Raw genomic sequence first — 27203 nt, forward strand, 5'->3', positions numbered from 1 at the left:
CCCCGAAATTAAAAGTCTCCACCTGTCGCTAAGAAGCCAGTGGAAGGTCTCTTGTCTCTGGAACAACCAAAAGAACATGGTTAATATACCACATTTTGTGTGAACATCTGACGCACCTAGGAGCGAAGGAAGTATCCTGCTGAACTAATTTTCCCTTGTTTTTCTCGATGACATTCAGAGGATGTGACTTGTAAGCAGCTAGCGCATAACCAAGAGATTCCATCAATGTGACCCACAGAAAAACTGACCAAAAAATGTTAACCGCACGTTTGAGTTACTCCATGCTTCACTCTCCTTATTGACACAAAATGCCGAATACTTTTTCTTACCGTACACAGCTTCTGTGAAAGTCCTTAAGAGTCCTCAATTTTGGTTTTCCAAAGCTGCCACTGAAAAAAAAGAATGGTAATTTTTACTATTATTCATTATTCTACTTGATTTTTTACACAGTGATACTTTTTGGTGAAAATAACCAGGATTATGGCAGTATTCACCAGAACTCTGATGATTCTTACCATAATATGGTAAATGCTACCATAGAGTCTGGTGTTTATTACCGTACTTGTATCATTGTGTCAGAGTATGGTAAAATCTACCATATTATTTTTTCAGTGATGTCAAGATCCCAGCTCTAAGAATCGAGGTTTCGGGTGGGAAGTGTGGCAACAATGTCTCGAGTGACAACGTTGCGGTGAAATGTTCGTTTCCGGATCGCGGGCATTTCTGCTCCGTCGTCATCTTGACTCCCGCCAGATGAGGATTTCGGCCCCCCTTCCCCCCCCCGGTTACCACTCAGCCCCTTCCCCTCCCCCGCCGTGTCTGCAACTTTCCACCCCTGGGTCCGAGCTTATATTACCACCCGGCATTTGAGGCTGCGGTGTGTTGGAACGTCCCCTAGGTTCAGGGAAAATAGCGTGGAATAGTCCTGAGCGGCTGTAGCCGTTCCCTGGAAGTGTTAGGGTTTCATAGCTTCAATATACGAATTAGAGACTCGTTTGAGTAATGCGATTGCAGGATACATATCGTGTTGAATTTTCACGCAAATAGTTAGTCTAATTCGCTGAAAACGAATAATTCAGTATGTGTGTGGTGTGGTCAAACGACCAATCACAAATTGAATCACTGTACTTATTCCACTTGACTGGTTTTTTGATTGGATACGCTGTAGCGGGGGTGAGAGCATACTCGTACGTCTGTGACTTCACCGAGGAAAGAGTGTTAAGTGACGTTCGCAAATAAGTAAGAGTCCACGCCAAATGAGTTTATGCATTTTTAGACTGCAACAGAAAATCCACCATCGTAGTTATTCCATTCACTCTACATGTAGAAGTGACGTCAGCCGATCTTCTGTCGCAGTTCAGAGGTGCGTACACTTATTTGGCGTGGACTCTACCCGTGGTCAGTCAGTTCTCTTTTCATTCAGATGATATTGCTGTCTAGGAGCGAAAGATGACTCATTGTCTCATTCCTTTGGCAATCGGATGCACACGCCATTTATTCAACACGTATGCGACATCACTGTCATATCTCATTCTGCCGTGTTAGATAAGACAGCAGTATGTGCATTGTGCATCCCTGTGTGAGTCATTGCCAGCACGTGGCTTTATGAGTCTCGAAGTTCATCTCGGGTTGGACTTACTGCTCTTTTCCGCAACTCTTCAGCATTGTGGCCAGGCGGATTAATAAGGCCCATTTCTCACTAATCGCAGTGCTCACAGCACGAAGTAATGACTCGACGTGACGTACCTATGTTGTTGTAATTCATGCTACTCGTTTCTAGACAGATGTGGCTTATTGTTCGCTCGACCGATCAAAATATTTTCAGTTTCAAATGTGGCCACAAATTCATACCCATTCCAAACAGGTTTATGAAACATATTGCTATGTAAAATATACATATATTTTTGTAGCATTTGCGGCTACGTGTTTCTTACCAGGATGAAACCACATAAGTCGTCACCCCTAGGAAACAAGGACGTATCTCGATTTCCACGTGAGCCCTATTTTACACATAAATCCATGCTTTCTGGGGCTCGTGCGGAAATCGAGATTCGCCCTTACACCAGAGGGGCGACGAAGTGTCAAGAGACCTTAATTGAATTTAAATCAATTTTTTTAACTAATTCTTTTAAATCAATCAATCAAATTTTCCTAAATTTATATTGAATACAAATTCAGCACATGTATCACATTTATCGTTAAATCAATGGTGACAAAAAACACGAACAGACAAAATGGACTACATTTTGCAATGAGAAACCACTGTTATTTCTGGCTCCTCCACAAAAGCACCTATGTGCGTAGGGAAGGAGTGGCATGTACGTTGTTTTAAAAAACGAGCCAGAAATTGTAATTCCGTATCGCAAAATGCAGTCTAAATTATCTGCTCTCTCTAATTATACTTTTTTCGAGATAATATTCCAAAAAACACATTTCAACAAGTCATGCCCCACTGAATTAAATTAATGCTGGAACAGGGGTACACTTGCTTCCGTAAAGAAACCAACTTCAGTATATACTTGAAAAACAATTTGAACCCCGACCCTCGTTGACAGAGTAGAATGAGGTGATCACCTCACAAAAAAGTGTCAATCAGTGGCGGGGCGTGAACAATCGATTATCGATATTTCTCCATTTGAAGCTATGGTAAAGAATCGATCTTTAAAGTGTTCGTTGCGAACACCCTGTTTATCGATCTTTTTCCACGGGTTTATACGGCGGATCAATCGATATATCGCAAAGCACGCCACGCCTTTGGTGTCAATCGCACTGCGAACAGTGCCAAGAGCCCTCTTCAATGAACGACTTTGTCGACAAACACCCTGGCCGATTTTATTTACCGAATTTAAATGATTAATTCGTCGAGAGGGAGAATGCCGTCATTACGAGGAGATGCTTCTCGAGGAATTCACTGGAGGGAAATTTATTTAAAGATGCGAGTTGGGAAGTCGATTCTTCAATTCGTGACGTCATCATCTTTCATCGGTCGGAGGAAGTTTTAATGTGCATCCGGAGGGTTTCATCGCTGATTGAAGCCACGGGCTTTGATGGCGGTCGTTAGGCAGACGGATGGATCGATTTTTCAATGACGAAGACGATATCGTAGCATTCAGTATAATACAGGTTTTTTTTTTTTTTTTGCCAGCATTTGAGTGAGACCGAGGTAATATTTGTCATTGTTTAAGGTATGGTCAGTGTTCGAAACTCTCCTTGGAGTTTTAGGAGCCATGTGGCGCATCAAGCTAGATTTTTAGGGGCCGTTAGAGATTTTTTAGGGGCCAAATTGACTTTTTGCCTATGTAACACGGCGCATTTAGTGACAAGTTAGACGCAAGATGTTTTAGTTACAGAACCAGTAGCTGTTACTTAGGAGAAATGTCGACAAGTCACCAAGCAGAAAAACTATGATTTTTTGGGGGAGGGGGGGGGGAGCAAATTTTAGGGGCCACGATGGTAGAGAGCCTTCATATTTAGGCAACCGATTTTTTCATGACCGATTTCTCGGCCGATTTGGCGCGTTGGCGCCTGTGAGTTTCGAACACTGGATAGTATGTGTGGAATTTTATCATCGTGCGTGTTTAAATAAATAGCTGACTCCTGATTTATTAGACGTAGAATCAGTCTTACGTAGACGCAGTACCTAGAGTCAGGCGTAGGATCACACTCAAAGGAAATATAACTCGATACGATCTCTACAAGAAAAAGTGCAAACTCAAACATTCCATGACTTGGGACACTCTTAGAAACAAGGCACCAACGCATCCAACTCATTTTAGAAAAAATGTATGTGTCATTAGTTTCCCTATCTAGAGAGGTGTTTTTTTAAAAGTCTTGAATGTTAGTGGAGACCTTCTGTATTCATTGTCACTAGAAGGGATAGAGAGGGATAGAAAAATAGAACGATAACCCGGAAAACCACAAACGAGAGTGTATACAAGATTTTAAGTGAAAATAGCATGTTTAAGTGCCAGAAGTGTTCTCAGGCCTCTTATATCCCACCAAACTTCTAGATATGATCCAAAGTCAGTAGAAGAACCCTAAATTTGGGAAGACACTTGCTGCTTCGCCATGCTTTATGGTATAAATGTGAGAGAATAATGTATTGGAGTCACGGCAGTTATGAGAACTATTCAAATGAACCGCGATATAGGGGGTAAATTTAAGCGGCTACTTTCCGAATAACAAGCGATGCACCCCCGCGGCCCTTGTTTTACCCCTTTCGCGTTTACCCCTCCCAGCCTCCTACCCTCCACCGTAAACCTCTCGAGCCCTTCTGACAGTCGGGGTAAACAAAGTACGTATATTAAATGTCCTGCTGGGGAACTCAGTTTTGCACCGCTAAAATCTTACCCCTCGAGCTTTGATGCTGCTTGCCTAAATCGAGTTCCTTGAGAAAACGAGATAGAAGCGTATTCTGTAAAAGTAACAGTGACAGAACGATAGGGTACCGCCCCTAAATTATGTTACGCACTTTTTCGGCATTTTTTACCGTCCCCCTTCCTCCCCCATCGTAACACTTTGGTGACTTAGATCCCCACACTTTTAACACGTAAAACCAAAATGGCGCACCGTATCGCTCTACTCGACCTACCTCCCCCTCAAGAGCGGTATGTAATTTACGCACGGCTCTCATGTCCGAGAAGGTTTGTCCCAAGATTAAAAGTCCGGAAACAAAAGTGGCCAAAGCGATTGTAAAATGTGGCCAAACTTTGGCCTTTTTTGCAGTTGGACGCGCCATCAGTTTGTCCATTGTTGTTTTGTGACTTTCGATCTTGGAACAATTTTATTTTTGGACATATCGTAGTATTATCAAAATAACAACCTTCACAACCATTATCGTGTATCCGCCAGTGGCCACAATAAAACCAACGCAGAAAAAAAAGAACAAGAAGGGGGGGGGACTCCAAATTACATAGCCACAGTGAAAATACCGCAAAGGACGTAAAATTGTGGGAAAAAGTAGATCACTGCAAACTGAGTACACAAGACATTTCCGGAGGGTTTTAGAGAGGGATACTGTTGGAAGCAACATCGTCCCTAACCAGACGGGACGGTAATCAATAAGGTGAGAACTCTGAAAGCTAACATATAAATGACATAAACAACCTCACGACCCTCTGTGTAGCGACCCAATTAGATGCCCATCCACGAGATTGCCGAGCGGGTTCCGGAAAGAGCATCTTGTCTGCTACGAGTAAGTGACATTCGGGTATTTTCAATATTTCATCCGTCAAAGCAATGGAACTTCACATTCCGTGTAAGCGCCAGCGAACGTTTTCAAAATCTCTCACAATCAGATGATATTGTGAGATAAAAGTGCGCTGGAAAATAAAATCGCGTGCGAATCCAGAGTCCAGACTCTTAAAAACATTGCCAAGAAAAAATACGCTTGATTCGATCGGAGTTTTGACCGGTCTCGCGGCAATTAGCAACAGTCGAAAAATAATTAAAGAATCTAAAAAAAAAAGAAGCTAAAAAACAATGTAACGTGTCCCTGGTCCCTGCCGTGATATGTATACACTCAATGTGTAAAAAGTTGTAGATTCGAGGAAATTCAGCTAGGGTGGGCTCAGAAATGGCCCTTATCTATGATCAGTGGTGTGGCGTGCTTTGCGATCTGTCGATATTTCCCCCATTTGATGCAATGGTAAAGAATCGATTATTAAGATGTTCGTCAACACCCTGTTCATCGATTCCTTTCCATGTGTTTAAATGGCAGAGCAATCGTTATATCGCAAAGCGCGCCACACCTCTGCCTATGATAACTCTCCTTTGTCCAAAGTTTAGAGAATTTTTACATACTTAAAAAGCTCGTAAAGCGTCAAACTCATCCGGTTGCTCGGAGACCAGATAAAAGTCAAGGAAAGTTGCAAAATTCCGATATTTCGGAGTCAAGTAGTAGGAATAAAAATCAGGGAATTTGAGAATGAAGAAATTATGGAAACCCTGACTCATCTTGATGTCGCAACCCTGGTGGCCGTAACCGGCGGCCGGTTTCCGGATAATCACCATCCACCGATACCTCCGGTGTCGTTGGCCACTTTCGGGCGGCCTATTGTCTTAATCTCAGCTCAGATCCCCAGCCCTTTATTCGGGTTAATTTACCCGCAGCCCCCGCCGTGTCTGAAAAAAAACTGATTTGTAGTAAACTAATGACGGCACCACGCGCTGTTCAGGACGGGACAGATCATAAATCGTGGCTCCTCTGACGTAAGGGCGTATCTCAATTTCAACGTGAACCCTGTTCTCTATTTAAATCCATGTTTTTCAGGGCTCACACGGAAATAAAGGCACGTCTCTACGTAAGAAGAGCAACGAAATTTACCCTAGGCGGGCGGCAGCAGGCCTCAAACTGATGTATCAACCCTAGAGAGGGCAAGTCAAGACCTTGGAATACTAGCTTTCTGTGGTATTTGTTACTGTACACTCAAACAAAAATAAGGGTAACATCTGCAATAAGTCTGCTTGATTTTTCACACGACTATTTAGTGAAAATAACCAGAATTATAGTACTATTCACCAGAACTCAGGTGATACATACCATGATATGGTAAATACTAACATAGAGTCTGGTGTTTATCACCTTACTCGTATCACTGTGTCAGGGTATATGGTAAAATCTACCATATTTTTTTACAGTGTATTTTTAATGAAATAATCGTGTTACATACTCGCATAATGTCCACGACGATGAGTTGACGTTACTTGATGTCTTGTGCACAGGGGATGATCCGAACGCAATTGAAGAGTTTCCCAGGAAAAAGGGCCGTTATGGAAAAATCGCGCTCTAGAGAAATACATTCGAAGTTTTCATCAATACTTTCTGGCCTCTAACGGAGACATATAAATTAGAAAAACAAGTAGAATTTTGGAAATTACATTCCTTGGACTCGGAGCTTTCTCCGATGTAAGTCACCATATTATTGAAACTTAAAATGCATTTTTCTCAAACGAAATTTTTCGCTATGGACCCCTTTCCCGAGAGGCTTGAATCTTCGTTTTTTCGCAGAAAATTTCCTTTTTTACTAATTCTTTCTCTCTTTCTATGAACAAATATTTTCAACATTTTCTTAATTATTTCAACCGTCAAGGATATGTACGAACGTAATTATTAAGCAGCATTTACCTCAAATATTAATGAGGTACATTCAATCCCCCTGTAATATATGAATCGGCCGACGGCCACTCCAATGGTATTACTATTAATTGCATAGCCGATCTTTTCTGTATTCATGTTCGCATGCCCCCTTAGATGTATTTTTTATCATTTCAGTTTGTTTATCTAATTTTAATTTACTTATTTTTTTCAGGTAAGCGCTTTTTCGCAAACATTTTGGTAAAGGACGGGTCTTATCCGTAAGTGGTCTTCAAATATGTGTATGCATGCCATGGTAGATTCATCAGTTATTTAATGGTTATGAAAACTAAGAATTTCCATTGAAAAAGTGAAAACGGCCAGAGAGCCCACCTCCGTAGTTTTACCCTAAGAATCAATGGTAGAGACGAAATTCAACGCCTGTTTTGATGACTAAAATATCACTTCTCGATTTTGAATTTTCAACGTGCGAAATTTTAGGACTAGTTGAATTCAAATTCATTTTTTTCCTAATATGAACTTAGCGCGTTTCTGTCGAACTCGGTGCAAACGGGGGTTCTGTCAGGGGCGAGGCGTGAACGATCGATTATCAAACTTTCGCCTTTTGAAGCCATGGTAAAAATCGATTATTAGGCCCTGTCCACACGAGCGCAGTTCGCGGAACTTATTCTTCGAACTTCTCAGTTCCCGGAACTTATTCCTTGAAACGAGGCATGCTGTCCACACGAGTTCGCCCGAACTGGAACCGGATCTCAATAGATCGTATCGATACATCAACGGGTGAGATTGTATCGATATCGATTGGTTCAAAACATAAACATAGCCTCAAAAGTAAATTCAGAAATCTGAGAGAACGGGTCTTTTGTAACAGATTTTTTATTCTTTTGAGTACCAAATGCCATTGCAAAGGGAAATTGTCAGGAAATTTCTCATTTTCAGCTTTTCCAACTTAAATCCTAACAGTTTGGTTTGAGGTTATGCTCTATTGTTTTGGACCAAACGATACATCGGACCGGTATCGAATACGGTCTATGGCGGATCAATCGATGTATCACAAAGCATGCCGCGCCACCGGTTTTGATAGTCGGGAAATTCGAGTGGCGCTGGCGCCTTTCTCGGTGCATTTTTGGCGAATTTCTGCTGCGAGGCGTCGCGCGTCGCCGTGACGCGGAAGCGGTGTGACGAGGCGCTAGCGATTCCGACGATCACGAGTCATGACACAATAATCAAATATTAAACAACTTCTCAGGCAATCAGTGTATGCTGGAAAGTAAACATTTTCTCCATTGTTGCTTGCCCGTTGAGCGTTGACTCTATTTCGACGCAGCGCTGCGCCGCACTGCTCCCGGTGGTTTCGTAATATTTCTGCAGGGTTGTCGTGCTCAACAATCACACAAGAACTAATCCTGCTGTAGGCGTGCGATGAAACTTCCGTCAGATTGAGCATTTGAGAGTTGCCAAATTTCCTTTGATAAAATGTTTATTTATGAGAAAAATTATGAATATTTTTCCTTGAAATTTTCAGGAACTTTAGATGAAAATACAAAGAATATTCTCTAAAAAATTGGAAGAAAAATATACATAAGTTTACCAGGGAATTCGTGTTTTATCGAAGAAAATTTGGCGACGCCTGATGGTTCATACGGCGTTCTTCCTTAGCACAGCTGTGTAGGGTTCGATTATCTTCCCAGTTTTTCAAGAATTCCTAGATCAAGGTTGAGCACCTTCCAAGAAAAGAGAATACCTCGTTTAGTTTTTTGTTAAGTCCACGGAAAAAAGTATGCCAATCCCTACTATTCTTTTAGCTAATTTTGGCGACAGACGTTAGAGTAGTTGCACAAGCCAAAGGTATGGTCATTGGTCAAGTCAGCTGAAAGTGTGGTTAGGTCAACCATACCTCTAGCTGGTGCCCTTTCAGTCCGCTTAAGAGTGGTTGGATTAACTATACCGCTGGCTGGTGCCTTCACTTCTCTAGAGGATGGCACTAAAATCAACTGGAAGTATAGTTGAGATTTTGACTTTTTTTCAGTGTATGATTAAAAGTACAAACGCTTATTTTTCAAATGGTATTTTATATTTTATTTATTAAATAATTGCCACCAAAGCTCTTCACCAGAGATCCAATTTAATCTTTCGTAGACAAAATTCTGTCAGATTTTGCGAGGTGGGCGGGAGGCAAAATTATAATTTCGCGTACACTTTAAATGATTTTTCTCTTTTCCTTTCTTGTTTTTGACGCTTGTTTTAAAAGCATAGACTCAAACAATCTACTCTTTCACCGGAATGCCCCCAAAAAATTTTTGTTCACAATTTTTATAATTTTTACATGAGTTAGAAGAAAAATAAAAAAAATCACACAATTTTTTTTATTTTTTCCAGCGGTTTATGTCTTACTCGTCATACTCGATTTACTTTCCACATCAGAAACAATAGTTCCTTTTTCTTGGTCCGTTGGCAACCTCGTGTATCTCTCTGTGCTTTGTTGTAATTAATAATACATCTGAGTGTCGTTGTGTCGGTATGCTGGTACCGTTTAATAATTGATTTTGGTCGAATTTTTCGTGTTTGCCGTTGCGGCGGCGGCGGTGGCGTACGGGTCCGCTTTTGTTCGACTCCACTCGCTTTTATGGCGTCATGCTTCTCCAGTCACGAACTTTTCTTCGGTTGCATCCGTCCACAATTACTTTGCTCGAAATGACTTCGGTTTCCACCCTGTTTAATCAGTCATTATTTATGATGGATCATTCGTGCGAAATGAAAGTAAAATTAATGTCTATCAGAGGCAGGGGTCATTATTTCTCTACGCCTGAATTTGCAAAGATCGCTTTCATAAGTTAAATACTACTACCACTGTTACAGTTCAGTGACGAGGCGTTCCTAGAGGAAGCAATATTGACACGGAGGAGGTATGAAAGTAATCCAGAATGCTATTTTTCCTTCAATTCTTGAGGTAGTTCGAAAACACCCTCCGTGCAGCAATAATTGCCTTCGCGTGGATTCGCGCTTTGTGTCGTCTACAAACCTCGCCTTGCTAAAAGTAGGTTATATACTCAACTTGGCGATTTTAATGCCGGTGCTAATTTCTACCCAAACTACTCAGCAAACTTCAAAATACGAATACACCAGTAGTGGTGGGGCGTGCTTTGCGAAATATCGATTGATCTGGTATTTAAACCTTTGGAAAAGGATTGATAAACAGGGTGTCCGCAACAAACACCGTTATAATCGATCTTTTACCTCAGGTTCAACAGAGAAAATATCGATATTGGATCATTCATGTCTCGCCCCTGCCATACACTCCAAAATACAAATTAGTGAGGAAGATTCTCAAGCATCGCAGCCGAGAAATACCCTCCTTGCAACCAGCACTTCAATTATGTTTGAATGGCTTAAAATAAATGGACGCACTATTAACTAAGTCCACCATAAACAAAACAATTTTTTTTTTTTAAAAAAAAGAACAAATAACAAAAATTGTTTTCAATTGCAACTATACATATGAATTTAAAACAATGACAAAAAAGTGACTAATAACTTTCCACGCTCTAATGGACCACTAGACAAGGTACGAATTTCAGCCTCCTGATACACGTTTCTTCACTAAAATTTCACGTAAAATACGATGCGCACAACGAAAATTACCGAAATCAACTCCTTCCGAAGATATTCAATGATTCTTGGTGCGTGAATTGAAACCACCCGCTCATGAAAACTCAATGCTCTACGTGATTCACATCGCGCGCTAAACGTTATCATGAACGCATCTGCGATTAAAAAATCTGGTAACCTCAACCTTGACGCTTTGACTCAGCTATATCAAATTACTTATACCTAGTTTGAAAAACACATGTGGGAAATGAACACTGCTTGATTGAGAAGCTTGCTGAAACCGTTGCAGTGCGCGATTTGACTCACGTAGAGCTTTGAGTTCCTTGTGAGCGGGCAGTTCAAATTCCTCGTAACCAATGTGAAATAAAAATATTGATATCTCCGTTAGGATTTGGTTTCAGTAATTTTCGTTGCGCGAATCATGTTTTACATGAAATTCTGGTTAAAATCAAAATGCTTAAATTCGTACCTTGTCTAGTGGTCCATTGTAAGAATGACCGCACCTCTCGGAAGAATGCAATCCACCTAATTTGTGCGCAAGGCGGAGGGATACAACTATTTTAACTCGTGGGAGCGCATTTTGCCTACCCGCTCAAATGAAGGCGAAATAGGTTTCGAATTGCAGTCCACTAAATTAGAGTGTCTATGATAACGATACCACCATCGCCACACATAGGAGATCATTGAAAAATGGAAATTAAAAGTTTGTACAGAATATCATGATGCGTTGATGATGATCGTTAATTATAATTCATTTCAAAATTTCTTTGGGAAATTAACTTTTCTCCGTGCAGAAAACGCCATTGATCTGGAGGCACCAATGTTCAATATGTTCATCATTGTTTCTAAATTTAAATGGTTGAATGATCAGGAGGATATGGCACGTTATGTATTTTTCCAATTTTCTCTTTTATTTCTTGAAAAAACCAGTCACGTGCAAGATAATTCTTACCAGTTGGCTGTTAAGAGCATACTATATCGACGCAGTGAAGCAAGGGTCATCGCTCTCTATGTTTCGGTGTAAAACTTGGTAATGGAGTTTCCTCTTATGATGAGGCGTTAAAGCCGAAATGTAAATAACATTATTCCATCGAACGCTATGCGTTTTTCCGAACGTAAATCCTAAGAAATCGAGGTATGTCATGTAATTATGCCATCATCCATCTTTCCCCGAATCCGGGGCATGGAAGATCAATGAAATTGAGAGAGAGGGAACTCGATCTCCGTTTCGATCACTTGTTTTTTATTCAGTGCGTTGGAAGAGATCAGAGTTTGAGATGCATCTCTCCTCTTTCTTTTTTGGTGCGGTAATTTGACGCCTCAGATGATTCACGAAATTTGGGTCGTGTTGATGATCTTCGTCGAGTTGATTGAACGAATAAACGCATTGCGCAATCGTGGAGCTGGTATCCATCATTCCGCGTGTTTTCATCCGAATTGTATCGCTGGGTTACGGAAAAAATGCCGTATGAACATTTGAGAGTAGCCAAATTTTCTCCAACACTGGAAAAAATAACACATTTGATCTAGAGTCCAGACTCTTGAAAACATCGACAAGAAAAAATACTCTTGATTCAATTGGATTTTTGCTTGAATCAAAACGAAATCCGCTTAAATTAAGAGACTTGGTTCTTGATTTAAGCTAGATTCTGATTGAATCAAGAGTACTTTTTCCTGTCGATGATTTTAGGAGTCTGGACTCTAGATCCAATGTGTTTTTTTCCCAGTGAATGGAATGTTTATTTTTGAGGAGAGTCATGAATGTTTTATCTTGAAATTTGATAAGGGCGTTAATCAATTTCTATGTGAGCCCTGTTCTACAATAAATTCATGCTTTTTGGGGCTCATGCTGAAACCGAGGTACCTGCACCCTAACGCTGACAGATGGGCGACGAACTATGATTCGTATCAATCGTACCATCTAGACAGTGCGGTTTTACCGAGTTTCTTGTGCCTGTGATAATGAGAAAACGTCATTTCAACAGCAAACAACTCACGGTGCATCTTTTTCGGATTTCGTCCGTTGCTTTGAAAAAAAAATCTCGGTGTATTTACTAAGAAAAGGGTAAAATTACCAAGAATTCAGGGTTCTATTTGATCCCAGTTTTTCTTGGTAAAATTACCATTTATGGAATTGGTAATTTTACCGAGAAATCTCGGTAAAATTATTGAACTTTCTCGGTAATTTTACTGGACCTTGGTAAAAACGCCAATATTTTTTATCGACTGTGGTAGAACTACCGAGATAAAATGGCAAAGTTACCGGGAATTGATTACCAATAAAAGTGGTATTCTTACCTGAAAAAAACAGTAAAAATACCGGTTTTTAGGTAAGCTTACCAGTCTGTCTTGGTAAAATTACCAATAATTGGTAAAAAAAAGTGAGATGGTAAAGGTACCAACGGATCTTGGTAAAAGCGCCGAGAATTTTTTTTCAGTGATGACCCTACCCGCGACCTTGCAGTGACGCAACTCCCCTCTCGTGATTGGACCCGCATACGCGAGACGACCCGCCAATCTCTGAGCCAGACGAAACCTATGAAACTACCTCTCGCCCTCAGGTTCAGGTGGAAGGAAGGTCCACCACACCGGCGGCGCTGGCCGTAGCCAGCCGTAACGGCCGTTTTCGGTGCGGCGCATTCACGCCAGAGCGCGCTCTCCGACGGCGACGACCCCCCCCCCCCCCCCCCGCCGGCCGCGGGGCCCGGCGCGCGTCCCTTCAATTCAAACCAGCACCCCAAACCTTTGTCTACCACCTCGCGGGTCTCGACTTGGGAGTTGCTTCAGTACGGCTCTCGAATCGGCCCCGGCGTCATGTGGATGCGCGTGTCCTGTGCCGCGCGCGGCGATCGGAAATCGCTCTGAGCGGATCTCGAAAATTTTCGGATTTCTCGGAATCGTGTTTTTGGATCTGTGCCGATTTTCCCCGTGGTTTGGTGTCGCGTCACTTTTTGAGACCGAATTTTCCTTTAAACTGTTCTGGACTTTTTTGTTTGTTTGTTTGTTTGTTTTTTTTTTTACATTGAAGACGAGCTGATTGTTTTGAATGTGAATGTGTAATCTTGCTTTACTTTTTAAAATTGTAATTTAGAAATGCTCCTTTCAGTTTTTTTCCGTCTTTGACTCATCGTAGCCCGGGCTGAGTGCAATTGTGATTTTTTTTTCTTTTTTTTTCGCCCGATTACCTTGTTTAATGTTTCACGACAGTTCTCAGGAACAAGTGTTTCTGTATTTTCATGGTGACCCACGATCTCCGTCAAATGATTTTCTTTTGAGCCCCTTTTATTTTGTTTCGTTTTGTAAACAAATGTTCGGAAAATGATTTTACCGTGCGTATCGGGAGATTTTTGATGGGCATGTCTCCGTTTCGTTCTGAGTGGTTTTAGTTAATGACAGTGCTTTCGCCGATTTTCTAAGGATTGTCCCGCCTCTATCGCCTGGAATTCCGACGCTTTTTTTGGAATGTATGGATGACCTTGCGCGGAAAAGGTAATTTTATGCAATTTTTGCAGACGTTCACGTCATGATTCGGGCATTTCCACGTTTCTACTTGTGCGTGAACACACACATGTTGCATATCTTGACTGTTGATGTGAACACTCTTTTTGGAATTAATTGTTTTTTTGTGCAGACATGAATTAGGATGTGCCTTCAATCCTATCAGAAAACACCAAGGAAAAAGTTAAAAAAAAAAAAAAAAACTTGAGGAATCACAATACCTCTTATTAAGATTATACATGAATTTGTATTTTAAGAGATTTTTACGTCCCCAAATGTACGCACGTAATGTAACAGTTTATTATATCATTGATGATTTATTTTCTAAAATCTGCTCATGACAGTTTGAATTGATCTTACATTTACTTTTCTTACTTCTTGAAATCACAACAGATGTGTGGAAAAGCCCGCCGCATGACGTTTAATTTTTTTTTTTTAATAGTTTAATTATACTTCTCCATTAGTCTTGTTGAAGTGCTCAAATTATACTTATTTGTGGACTAGCGAGCTGAGATTTATTCGAATTCTCCCAAGCACTAATTTACTAAACATCTAGAGATTTTTCAATTTAAATTAATAATTTCTCTAAACTCCAATTTTTAATCTGGACGGATACAAAATGAGCGTTGGATAAAAACTCGAACACCAAAAGATCTTGCATACAAAGGATCATCACATGGATGAAACTAATCAATTAGTAATCATCAACAAAAAAAATCATTGAGTGGTCCTGATGTTTTTCTGCCTTTTATTTCCATTTGGAATCGAGAGTCTATGAGAGAATCGGCACGGAAAACGAGAGAGAAATTAACGAAATGTGATTGACCTTTGCCGATTCTTTGAAGCGTAGCGAGTTATTTATCCAACGAAATAACAGCCGAACAAAAAAGAGGAGCGAAAAAGGGGTTAATTTACTGTTAATTTAATATTTATACTGGCGTGATGTTATTTTCGAATTCGGGGAACCCACCCCGAGCCAGTCGTAACTTTTCAGCGAGCCCCGCAAAACAATCACAGCGTCGATATTCCGACCATTCTCAATTTCCCGAGTACATTTTTCCCTCCTCTTTTTTGCCGGTTACCATCAGACTCGTATATATTATTTATGAACCTTGTTTTTCTGCACTAATTCATTTGCTTTATTACTTGTCACGCCGGCGATGAATGGTGCTCGTATACAGCGTATTTTTTTTCCGTCCGATTGTAACCCCTGTGCTCGCTATCTACGCCTATAATCCGTCAACGCAAAGCTGTTTTTTTTTTTTACTTCTTTTTTCAATTCTGATTGACATGACTTGTCAGTTTTGGCTGTAGGAGACTTCATCGAAAATTTATTTCCGCATTCGACCTCGCTGTGTTGCCTCTCTTCTTCATAAATGTCGCCGGCAATTTTAGCATTTACCGGCAAATTGCAATCTTATCGTTTTGAGTGAACAAATCTAAAAAAATTTAAAAATAAAGAAACTTGGTTGTGATTAGTATGCTTTGAAATCAAACAAGACTTTTTTTCTTATTCTTGAATGCATGGTAGCACACTCGCTAGTGCGTGTACTGACATAAGTGACCTTACTTGGGTTTGGTTAGGTTAAGCAACTAAACTAACTCCTAGGCAAAGCGGAGAGTATCGCTGGATTTGAAGGCGCCCCGAGCGGAGGTCCGAGTCTTGAATTTCTTTATCAATGAAACCTTTACTCTGTCGCTGCGAACAGTTGTAATCCGACGTGTTTACGCGTAGGAAGTTTGCAAATTACCGACGATTGCTGACTACCTGCCACATAAATATAACGATTTCACGAAATCTGTTTGTATGTGCGTCAGTTATTTTCCTTAACTCATCGAAGAATTTATGCTATTCTTTTTTTGGATTGACCTGCAATCAGTTTCTCTCCGCAAGCTATTTTCTTTTGCGTTGTTGTCCTAAAATCTATTTATATAACGCGATTGACCCTACCGATTCACGTAAAAAATATCGCCTTCAATTTTCCGGGCATACCTCTTCACGACGTAGGAGTTAATTTAGTGGTATCCTGCTGAGAGCGCTGATCACCTTCATGTTGGATTGATATTCGATGTAGCTGACATTTGGACGTATTTATGCTAAAAAGAACTATGTCTCACGAAAACCCTATGCACATAGTTCCTTTTGGCATAAATACGTCCACTTCCCCCGCGCTATTTCTGCATTCGGAGTGTATCATTCTGTAGTGTTGTTTGTCACTTCGGCAATCAATGCTCGTTTTTTACAGGTGCATTTGGCAGGGCGGGATGACTCAGTACAGTGTTAATTTTTTTGACCTTTCTCAGGTCAAAATCATAGCAGGAAACATGAAGCCGTAAACAAAATACAACTTTTCGCCGGAATTAAAAAAAAAAAAAATCAAAATTATGAGAATCGTCCCTGGGTCGAAAACTTGCTTCAACTATTTACACGCACCAACACAACCACCAAAAAATTACTAAAAGCGTAGAGTTCTTTGTTTACTGAAACTTTCTTTAAGGTGGTAAAATAGCGCTGGGTCCACATTTTGTGGGAAAAACACCATTTTACCACCTTCTTACGTGCAGATCGGGCCACCTTCTTCACTGTTTCCCCCCCCCCCCTTCCGCTTAAATTTTAAGTGCAATTAGTATGAAATTATCTGATGAATTATCAACTAAATACCTATGTATAATTAGCAAAAACATGGTTGCTTTGAATGGGATCACTCATATTTTATCCTGGCTACACGTCGACAAATAGCACATTTTTTTTCTGCTTTAAATAGCGAACCATTTAACATATCGCATGAATGTACTGGAGTTCAGTGAGTCACTATTTCACCGTGTCTATTCGTACGCTGCCAAGCATGAAGTCTCCCCGTTAGCAAACCCTGCCGCAGTCCACTGGGCATTCGGCTGATAGTGTAGATAGGCGCGGAAGGGCGGCAGTCGGTCGTCGAGGAAATAATTATTTCACCCCCTCCCCCTCACCCACCACTAAAAAAACGCAGTCCCACTTAACTATTACCGGAAGCACCTTCTTTCGCTTCAAATCCTCCTCTAATCAAAGTTTATACCTAACACGCATTCTAAATATTCCTGCGGACCCTCGCTGACGCCGCACAATGGTAATACTGCCGTGCGAAGGAAGAACACCGTATGAGCCATCAGGCGTTGCCAGGTTTTCTCCGAAAAAACAACACATTTTCCAGGAAAATTTGTGAATAGCCTTCCTCCGCTTTTTCGGAGGATTTTGTTCGAAATTTGATCAAAAAGATCTGAAAATTTCAAGGGAAAATACTCATAACTTTCTTCAAAAATAGATCCGTTCCGAGAGGGAATTTGGCAACACTAGAATACCTATACGGCGTTTACCCTAGCACGGCGGAACAGCCAACAGGAGAGGTTGGATTTGAAATTTTATACTTAAACTGAAAACAATTAATGTTCATTTCGTCATCTTAAAAATATTAAATCGTGGTCAGTAAAAACAAAATTCCGAGACAACCGATGAATCAAACCTTTACATTTTTTGTTAACGAAAGTATAAGCTTTTAAAGTGTTCGATCTTCTAGCCCCATTGTGCGCCTTGCGAGGGGGAGGCAAGGAGAGTTAGTACGCTTATCCGGAAATACTTATGCACGTTTTAAGCATTGTTTTTGGAGAGGTGCTACGTTCTCAGCCTGCGTGCACACATAGTTAACGTCACGTAGTGGCAGAGCCTTGGCGATGGTTTTACGCACCGGATCGTGAGGGGTTCTTCGTTGTATCAAAAGCTGGATACCCATGATAAAATGGCGGCGACCTGTCGAGATCTTTCCAAGCCTATCAAGCGAAATTTCAATAGATTTTTCAATCCTGAACTTTAATTCCGTCGACTCCGACACGAAATCACCTATTTGCATAGTGATATAACTGGCAGAACTGTTGTTCCTAAACTGAGTCAGAAATCGTAGTTCGTCATTGCAAAATATAGTCCAATTATAGTAACCTTGTCACAATTTATCGGATGAACTTGGTCCATGACCGATGTGTTCTTGGTTCGTCCATTCCCGTACTTGAATCCCAGATATTTTTTAACGAATCTAGTACCAAAATTCGCCCATCCAATTAAATTATTTATTATCATTATTAATTTTTTTAACAGTAAAGTATATTGAACCTTCGAGCTTAAAATATCGAGCTTTTTCTTCATAATCTAAGTGAAGTGGATAAATAGTTTCAAGGCAGCATGTTTCCCGGCTTTCTGTCAAAGATGTAGACAAGGGAGGAAATTAGAAAACATGAATTGCAATTAGGTTGATTCTGGTTTAATCTATCCAAAATCAACCTAGCTTATTATGAAATGTCAATATCATGACGTTAACAATCGCAATGAAATCTAATCGCACCGTCTACCTTCTATTTAACTCTGATTCCAAGTAGTTATTTCAATTTGATTTTATATTTTCTATCGCGTGTCCTTTTTCGTGAAGATCTGGCAACCCTGAACTTGTAATTGCATCGAAATTTCGAGGCGCAATGCTCCCGCGTTGCGTGCATTCATGCATAGTTGACAAATGCCCGACTCGAAAAACGTGAACCAGTCAGGAATGTTGAGAATACCAGGTGGTAATTGACTTCGTCGAGCAAGCATTCAAGAAGATTTAAGGTGCGTGGGATAGGAAATTTCTTAGCGCTTCTATGTTCAAAGTTTCCGAGGAAACGTCAGATTCCGAGGATATTTTAGCGATGTTTCATAAGCCAGCTTTCGAAAAAAACGAAGAGATGCATTTTAAAACTTACTCATTGCCGGTATTTTCTTTTCAAGCCCAAGCTTCCACCAATTTTTCACGCCCAGGGCGATGCTCCGTTAAGTTTTCCCACCCGAATCTGTTGTCAATGCATCACTCCTGTAAAGAACACGAGAAAAAAAATGTCTTAAAACTATGTATTTTCATCCTTTTGTAAAGGTTTTCACAACTTTTTTTAGTACCTTAAAATTTGACGATAGGCTGTTTGATAGAGGAACAGAAAATTTCCAATCTCGCGGTTCTAGGATCACAGCTTTCAGATGTGTTGTCTTTTTTTTGCAACGCTCCAAAACAATGGGGCAAATAGGACATTTCATCGGAAAACAGGACATTTTGCCATGAAATCGAGTGTTTAGCCGTGAGTTAAATCGGAAGTATGTCGTGCGCGGGCCCTAGTTGGGTTCGATTTGGTTAAGCAAGTAAACTAATTCTGCGACAAAGCGTGGAGTATCACGGGACAATGAAGGCGCTGTATCGTGCCGTAAGGCAAAAAGTACGGATCGTGGCATACGGTCGTCGTTTTTGAACTCCCTACGGTCTTCACCAGTGGCGATTTTGCAAGCTGGCAACACCGGTTTTCCTCAATTTAAATTCCCTAAAAATATCGATTTAGGTGAGGCAAGCTGTCTCATCAAGATTCGATTGTTTTTTTGTTTTTTTTTTATACTTTTAAATAGAGGAAGAACAGCGTTGCCAACTTTCAAGAATCGCCACAGGTTTGCACCCCTACCCTAATCTACGTCAATTATTCTGCCTTCAGTTTTTACACTGTGTAGTAATTTATCAGTTGGCCTTTCATAGCATCCGATCCGTTTTTTCGGCGATGGGGCCAGACGCGGCTATCGCTAATTTTCCGAGGGTTGAACCACGAGCTTTCGCCCGGCCCGGTTCACCCCTTTCTCTTTTATCGGCCGGGGAAATTCTACCGTGCTAAACGGAAGAACGGCGTATGAACCTTCAGGGGTTGCCAAATTTCTTTCGACAAATCACGGATTTTCAGGAAGATTTGTGAATATTTCTAGTAGAGTTTTTCAGAGGATTTTGTTCGTAATTTGATCTAAATAGTCTGAAAATTTCAAGGACAATTATTCATAACTTTTCTCCAAACTAAACATTTTATTCGAGTAACTTTGGCAACGTCTGAAGGCTCATACGGCGTTCTTCCTTAGCACGGCGGAATTAGCGTCCGATCGAACGCGAATTCATTTTCCATCGAGCCGCAAAGTTGAACTGCCGCAGTGGCAGCGGCGGTGAATGGTGAACGGAGAATGGAGAGCCATTCATCAGGAAAGAGCTGATGAGCCCGGGAGCGTCAGTCTCAAAGCTCACAAAGTTGTGTCGAGCAAATCAGTTATCGTGTATTGAAATTTATTCACCCATAAACTGGAAACTGAGCGAACTTTTCTATTTAATCTTGGCATCAATTTATACTTGACCCTTCTCCGACCCTTTTTAACTTGGCTCTTGAAAGAACTCCCTCTTATCGGCTCCGCCGACGATCTTTAAACGACGCTCCTGTAATTCCCGGGCACCTGAACTACCGTCCTAAGAGACAACGTCGTATGCACACTCAAGTGTTGCCAAATTTATTTTGATAAAATATGCATTTCTAAGGAAAGTTTTAGATATTTCTCCTTGAAATTATTAGTTAATCTAGGTAGAATAGCTAATAAAATTCTGCGAGATTTCGGAAGGAAAGTATTTACAATTTCTTCGGAAGATTGACGTTTTATCAGAGGAAATTTGACAACGTCCAAAAGCTCATGCGTCGTTCTCCTTCAGCACGCCAATGAAGCCCTTCGTTTGCCCATCTATTTATTTATTTTCATTTTTCCGCGTAAAGCAGTTCCTTTCGTTTGAAGCTCCCGGGGTAGGAGTTCGGTTTCTCGTACTTTCCACCACTTCTTTTCGGATTCTTTATCGTTCCTCGTTTTTTCCCCCGTTTGTTGTCTTTTTTTCGGTATTCAGATCATAACCCTTCACCCCTTCCTCACAAGTTTCTTATCGCGGAAAATGTATTCTCACTCTCCTCTCTGATTCCGTTCGTCTTTTCGAGGTTTGCTTTATGATTTTTTTATTCGAGTTCGCTCCCTGCCATCCATCTCGGCGCTGTAAATGCTCCTGGTATCTTATCTATGCTGGTAATGACAGTCTTCGACAAACGTCAAGTAGTTCGTGGTCTTCGACAACCTGACACGGCTCCGACCAATATGCTCGGTCTCGTTCGATGTATCGATATGCTTTGCTATGTATCATTGTCATTTAAATCTATGGAGAAGGATCGATTAATAGGGTGTTCAAAACGAACACCTTAATAATCGATTCTTTACCGTAGCTTCAAATGGGGAAATATCGATACTCGATCGTTCACGCTTCGCCAATGGTTTGGAATGATAATTTCCTGCCTTATTTTCTAATAGACAGTCGACAGTCGTTCTCTCTTGAGTTGATTAGGTGTATTGGGGTTTTTTTTTTCCGACAAAGGGCTTTGCGCCTCGTCGCTTCTCTCATACAAAAGAACCTAACTACATTTCAACGTTGCAACATTTTCCCTCGCTGATGGTGTTTTGCTAGAAAACTGTGGGACGTTCCAGTCTATGATAATTTCACCGATTATTTCGCGAAAATTGAAGGTGAAGTGTTGCCTTCCATTGCGCGATTGAAGACCGTGAATTGCAGGAAATAAGTACTATTCAAAACCGTAATTTTCCGTGTTTTAGACTGAAAATTGACGGCTTTTGATGAAACTCTACTACTTCCCCTGGCACAACAATGAAATGAACCGCTAGCAATGTTTTTTCTCTCGTACTTATTTTTAAGAGTTTTTCCGCCGAAAACTAGAGTTTCCATTTTCCGATTCTTCTTCGATGGAACTCGCTCACCAGAAAAATTTTACGCCTTGAGTCGATTCTCCCGTGAACATCCTTCATCCATTATTTTTTATTCGAAGAAAAAAAGAAAATCTGATGAAATTTCGTCGATTCGGAAAGGAGGGAGGGAGAGTCCTTCTCCAACGACATAAAGCCATTACGGAGCGTCCTTAAAATACTCTGTTTCTGAATATGGAGCAAGAGGCGTCATATATCACCAAAATTGGTATTCCTCACGTATCAAACTTTTTGTCGGGTATCCGAGTGTTTTATTTTTTTTCATGTTGGCCGGGTTCGAGGAGGGATGGGGGCGGGGTGCAGGGGGGCGTGGAAGTGTGGGAGTGGGCGCCTGGGCAAGTGGCTGAAATTTATCGCGCGGGCTGAAGAATTTCCCGGAGCCTTTCAGTCTGGGATGAACCCAGCGACGCGTCGTCAAACGGAGTTTCGGATGCCTTTCCATTTCCAGCCTCCGGCCCTGCTCCAGTGCTCGCGAGAAAAAGACGGCCCGCTCCGAATTCCGTCGACTCACAACTACTCGGAAGACGTGCAACCGCCGACCCTAAAACTCACAACCGAGGTTGCCACCAGAGACAACATATTTTAGAGACACATTACCTATATTAAGCGCGCCATGCTGCCCTGCTATACTGCCGTGCTGAGGAAAAACGCCGTGTGAACCTTCTTGCGTTGCCGAATTCCCTTGGATAAAACATGAATTTCCTACCAAACTTATGAATATGTTTCTTTTAATTTTTCAGCCAATCTTGTTCGCAATATCACCTACAGTTCCTGAAAATTTCAAGGAAACATATTCGAAACTTACCTTTAAAATAACCATTTTATCGAAGGAAATTTGGCAACTCTCGAATGTTCATACGGCGTTCTTCCTTAGCACGGCAGTATAAGGAAGAACGCCGTATGTACATTCAAGATTTGCCAAATTTCCTTCGATAAAACGTTTATTTTTGAAGAAAGCTATAAATATTTTTCCTTGGAATTCTCGGGAAATTTAGGTGAAATTACGAACGAAATTATCTGAAAAATTGGAGGAAAAATGTTTACAAATTTTCCCGAAAATTCGTGATTTATTAAAGGAAATTTGGCAACGCCTGAAGGCTTCTTCCTTAGCACGGCAGTATGCACATGTCACGCTTTATTGCGATTGCCGAGAGCTCAGCTGTTCGATATCTGCGGGTCGATTGTCGAATCGTCTATCGAATGATCCTGATCGATAAATCCTTATCTTAAGAATGTTTTTTATCGATCATGGTCGTTTCGATCGATTCAACAATCGAGCTTCCTGAAAGGCATTTCAGTTTGGCAACGCCGCTGGCATGTGTACATCACCTTTCATCTGCTTACAAACGCGTAGAAAAGCCGTTTTTCCTGGTAGTGGCTTTTAAGAGAACTGTTGTTATCCTCGTGAAAGGGTCTTGGCTGAGGCGCGCGCACAGTTTGAAGCACGAAAATTAATATTTACGAAGCTCCCCCTGGAGCTATGGATGAGAATGATTGTGAATCTACGCCAAATGAACCGCCCGCAATTTTCCTGAACCCTAATATTGTACGAATGCACGGTGTAAACAGCGTTCAAAGTAAGGTGATCTCAGATGAAAGCCCCATTTTCCGAACTGTACCTCTTTTATGCGTGACTTCTGTGCAATAGTGACGGTAGTTCGTAATATTGCCGTGCTGAGGATAAAGGCCGTATGAACATTCGGATGTTGTCGACTTTCGCTCGATGAAATATTTATTTTTGAGGGAAGTTCCCAATATTAATCCCAGAATTTTCAGCTGCTTTATATTAAATTGCGAATGAAATTTCCGAACAATCGTGGGAAAATTATTCACAAGCTCCCTTTAAAATTTGAAAGTGTATGACCCTAAGTTCGGTTTTCCATATCATCCCAACTAATTCAGTTTGTTAATCCATATTCTAGGTTTTTCAAACCGAACTTTGGCTCGTGTAACCGAACTTCAACTGTAAAGCGAACTGACGAACATAGTTCGGTCATATGAACAGAAATGTTCGGTTACACGAAGCAAAAGTTCAGTTTGACAAACCGGAAGCTCAGTTTGGCAAACCGGAAGCTCAGTTTGACAAACGGAAAGTTCAGAATGTCAAACCGAAAGTTCAGGGTGACAAACTGAAAGTTCAGTTTTGCAAATCGAGGGTTCAGGTTGACAAACCGAATAGTTGGGATGATAGAGGACAGCGAACCTCCAGTTCATACGAGCAGACTTTTTTTTTCAGTGTAGGAAACGTTAAATGCGCTGGTAAAAAAGGAGCTTGGATCTAGAGTCCAGACTCTTAAAACCTTGACAAGAAAAAATACTCTTGATTCAAATTGAAATCAGCTTAAATCAAGAGGTTCGGCTCTTCGATTCAAGGAAAAATCCGATTGAATCAAGAGTATTTTTTCTTGTCAATGTTTTTAAGAGTCCGGACTCTTGATCCAAGCTACTTTTTTTTACCAGTGTGTGACAGCTTTTAAGTGATTACGACTGACCTGGCGACGACGACGGTTAGCAGTCCTCGGAAAAGCGGTCCTCGGAAAAGCGGTCCTCGGAAAAGCGGTCCTCGGAAAAGCGGTTGTTCTTAAGGTTGGCGAAACAGTTGCCCGGGGCGAGTCGCGGCGGCACTCGAAATATCATCCATCAAAAAGATTCCGAGTCGGGTGTTGATTCAGTCCCCCCGTCACGCTCCAAACGGAGTAATGATGTGAGGGGATGCGCGACCCCCCTCCGCAACCCCCCGCCCCCACGCAACTCCCCGGCTCGCGAAAAAATATGGAAATCGCACGGTTTTCGATAACTCCAGTCGCACTTTTCCCATCGTAGTCAATGAGGTGTGCAAATCTTCGCAATTTCCGACGCTTCACTGTGAAAAATCCCGCTCCATCAGCTTTAACTGCGTCTATTACGTCACTCCTCCGACGAAAGCGCTTATCTGCATTTATACATGAGCCTTGAATGGCGTAGTGTTATGCGGAGAAGAGGGCTTACGCGGAAATTAAGATACGTCCTTATGCCAGAGGAGCGACGTTATGCGTGAAGGAAACTTTTTGGAAATTGACGATTGTCGGTGTGGGACTTGTGAGTGCTCGCGGAGAGGGAAAGTTTGGTTTATGTTGATTTTCGGTTCAGAGAACCGTCCTGCCGTGCTGAGGAAGAACGTCGTATAAACATTCTAGAGTTGCAAAATTTCCCTTGATAAAAAATTTATTTTCGACAACATTCATGAATATTGAATATTTTTCCTTGAAATTTTCAGATATTTTAGATTAAATTGCGAAAAAAATTGTCTGAAAATTATGGAAAATAATATTCACAATTTTTCCAGTAAATACGGTTTTTATCGGAGGAAACTTGGCAACGTCTGAAGGCTCATACGGCGTTATTCCTTAGCACAACAGCGTAGAGAAACTGAACTTTGGTTCGAAACTCTGCTCTCTGACCGAGACCAAAGGTACATTGTAAAAAGAAAGTTCCGACACATGCACTGAACGTTTGGTGTCCCAGCTCATCCAACTGTTTGGTTTGTTCAATCGAAGTTAGCGTACTTCTCATGTTTGCCTCGTAAGTCTTTGTTATACTTTTTTCAAAACTTTAAATTTAAAAGAAGGGACCATTGACTCACAGATAAGCCACTTCGGCACAACGTCACTTTAATTTTGCTTCTTTCAAGATTGGAAGGATTCGACCACAAGCGACCTAACTACATCGGACCTCGCCAAATTTTCCCTAATGTCCAATTGCTCAAGCAGAAAACCAAATGAAGTGAAACTTGAAATTCTGTGAGTATTATCTTCATGATCTAGGTCAAATTCACAGGAATTTGAAAGGCGTGTTGCTGGTTGCTCTGTCAAAAAAATGAAACTAGAGAGAAAATTAAGCGACGTGAAATGTAGTAAGGTTGATTCCAAGGAACTGAGTTCATTAACCTCCGTCCGATTGGTGCGGCAGTAGTGCGGCACCATGGATATAGTCTGAAATTGCTTATTTCAGGGACGTCTGTACACAGCTCTTGGACTGAGCGAAATAAAAGAGAGGAAAAAAATTAACGAGAGGTTGACTTGCTCCTAATCGGTGGCGTAGCGTGCTTTGCGAAAAATCGATTGATCTACCATTTAAACCTATGGAAAAGGATCGATAAACAGGGTGTTCGCAACGAACACCCCAATAATCGATTCTTTACCATAGCCTGGAATGGTGAAATATCGATATTCGATCACTTTCGCCTCGCGAAAGGAATTACCGACTCTCAGAAAACTAATCGGGTACCAGTCCATTTCAATTTCGCTACCTCTTAATTTTCTGCCCGAAAACGCGACTGTTCCCAATTCTGCGGTCCTGAGAAAGTACGCCGCATGAGTCTTCAGGCATTGCCAAATTTCCCTCGATAAAATGCGAGTGCCTAGGGAAATTTATGAATTTTTTTCTTCCAATTTTTCGCGAGGATATGATTCTCAATTGAATCTGAAGTATCTGAAAATGTCAAGGAAAGATACTCATTTTCCTGAAAATAAATATACCATGGATAAATCTAGCGACCTTTGCATGTTCATACGGCTTTTTTCCTTACCATGATAGAATGGGACCGCGTTCAGCAGAAAGGAACCAAGCCACATCAGTTATTGCCAAATTTAACTGGGCAGTTCAATTTTTCACTAGAGAACGTTCGTGCAGATTCCTTTGAAAATTTTCAGGGATTCGCTTCGCACTATGCAGAAACTTCACTGAAATTTGCACAGAAATCCGCACGACTGCTTTACTGTAAAAACTTCAATTGCCCAATTAAATTTGGCAATAACGGATGTGGCTTGGTCCCTTTCTGCTCAGCGCAGTCCAGCTGACCTCACGACGAGCAAAAACACCCGCGCAAGTCGATCTGGTCCAGTAGCCGAGTACAAGAAAACGTTTCAGCGGATTCCTTTGAAAATTGTAAAGAATGTACTTCGTATTGTGAAGAAAATTCGCTAAAATTTGCACGCAAATCCGCACAAGCGATTTCATGTAAAACATTAACAAATCGGAACAATGTAAAAATTCAAAAATCGTTACTAGTGTTGCACCAAACAGCGTACCTCTTTCAGGAAAAATTGTGTTCCTATGATCTTTTTCCCTCTGTATTGAGATTTCCAGCTATATGCTAATTTTTAAGGCACGTTGGCTAAAAAATTCCAAATTACTGTCTTACGACCCGTTCGTCAACTGCAATTAGTTCGTATAAAAAATTAAATTACCCCTTGAAATTTGACAACCGCTGATGTGGCTTGGTTCCTTTCTGCTCAACGCAATCCAATCGATGGGCTGTTTTACGGCCGGCGTGTATTTCCAGTTGACTTATCGAGCGCC

The 27203-nt window shown here is 41.1% G+C and overlaps 1 protein-coding gene across 4 annotated transcripts in view; it reads left to right on the forward strand.

The window, feature by feature from the left end:
• The window catches only part of ASPP (Ankyrin-repeat, SH3-domain, and Proline-rich-region containing Protein), a 687069-nt gene that overhangs the window by 514908 nt on the left and 144958 nt on the right, over window positions 1-27203 (forward strand). The window contains exon 1 of one of the 4 annotated variants that reach the window (XM_019040123.2): window positions 13445-14194. The exons of 2 other annotated variants lie outside the window; for them this stretch is intronic. The gene's annotated coding sequence lies outside the window, so the exon portion shown is untranslated. Of the gene's footprint in view, window positions 1-13444; window positions 14195-27203 lie in introns of those variants that run through there. One more of the 4 variants, XM_019040122.2, reaches the window with a different exon arrangement.

Source organism: Bemisia tabaci, chromosome 7 (assembly GCF_918797505.1).
Source record: "Bemisia tabaci chromosome 7, PGI_BMITA_v3".
Lineage (NCBI taxonomy): Eukaryota > Metazoa > Arthropoda > Insecta > Hemiptera > Aleyrodidae > Bemisia > Bemisia tabaci.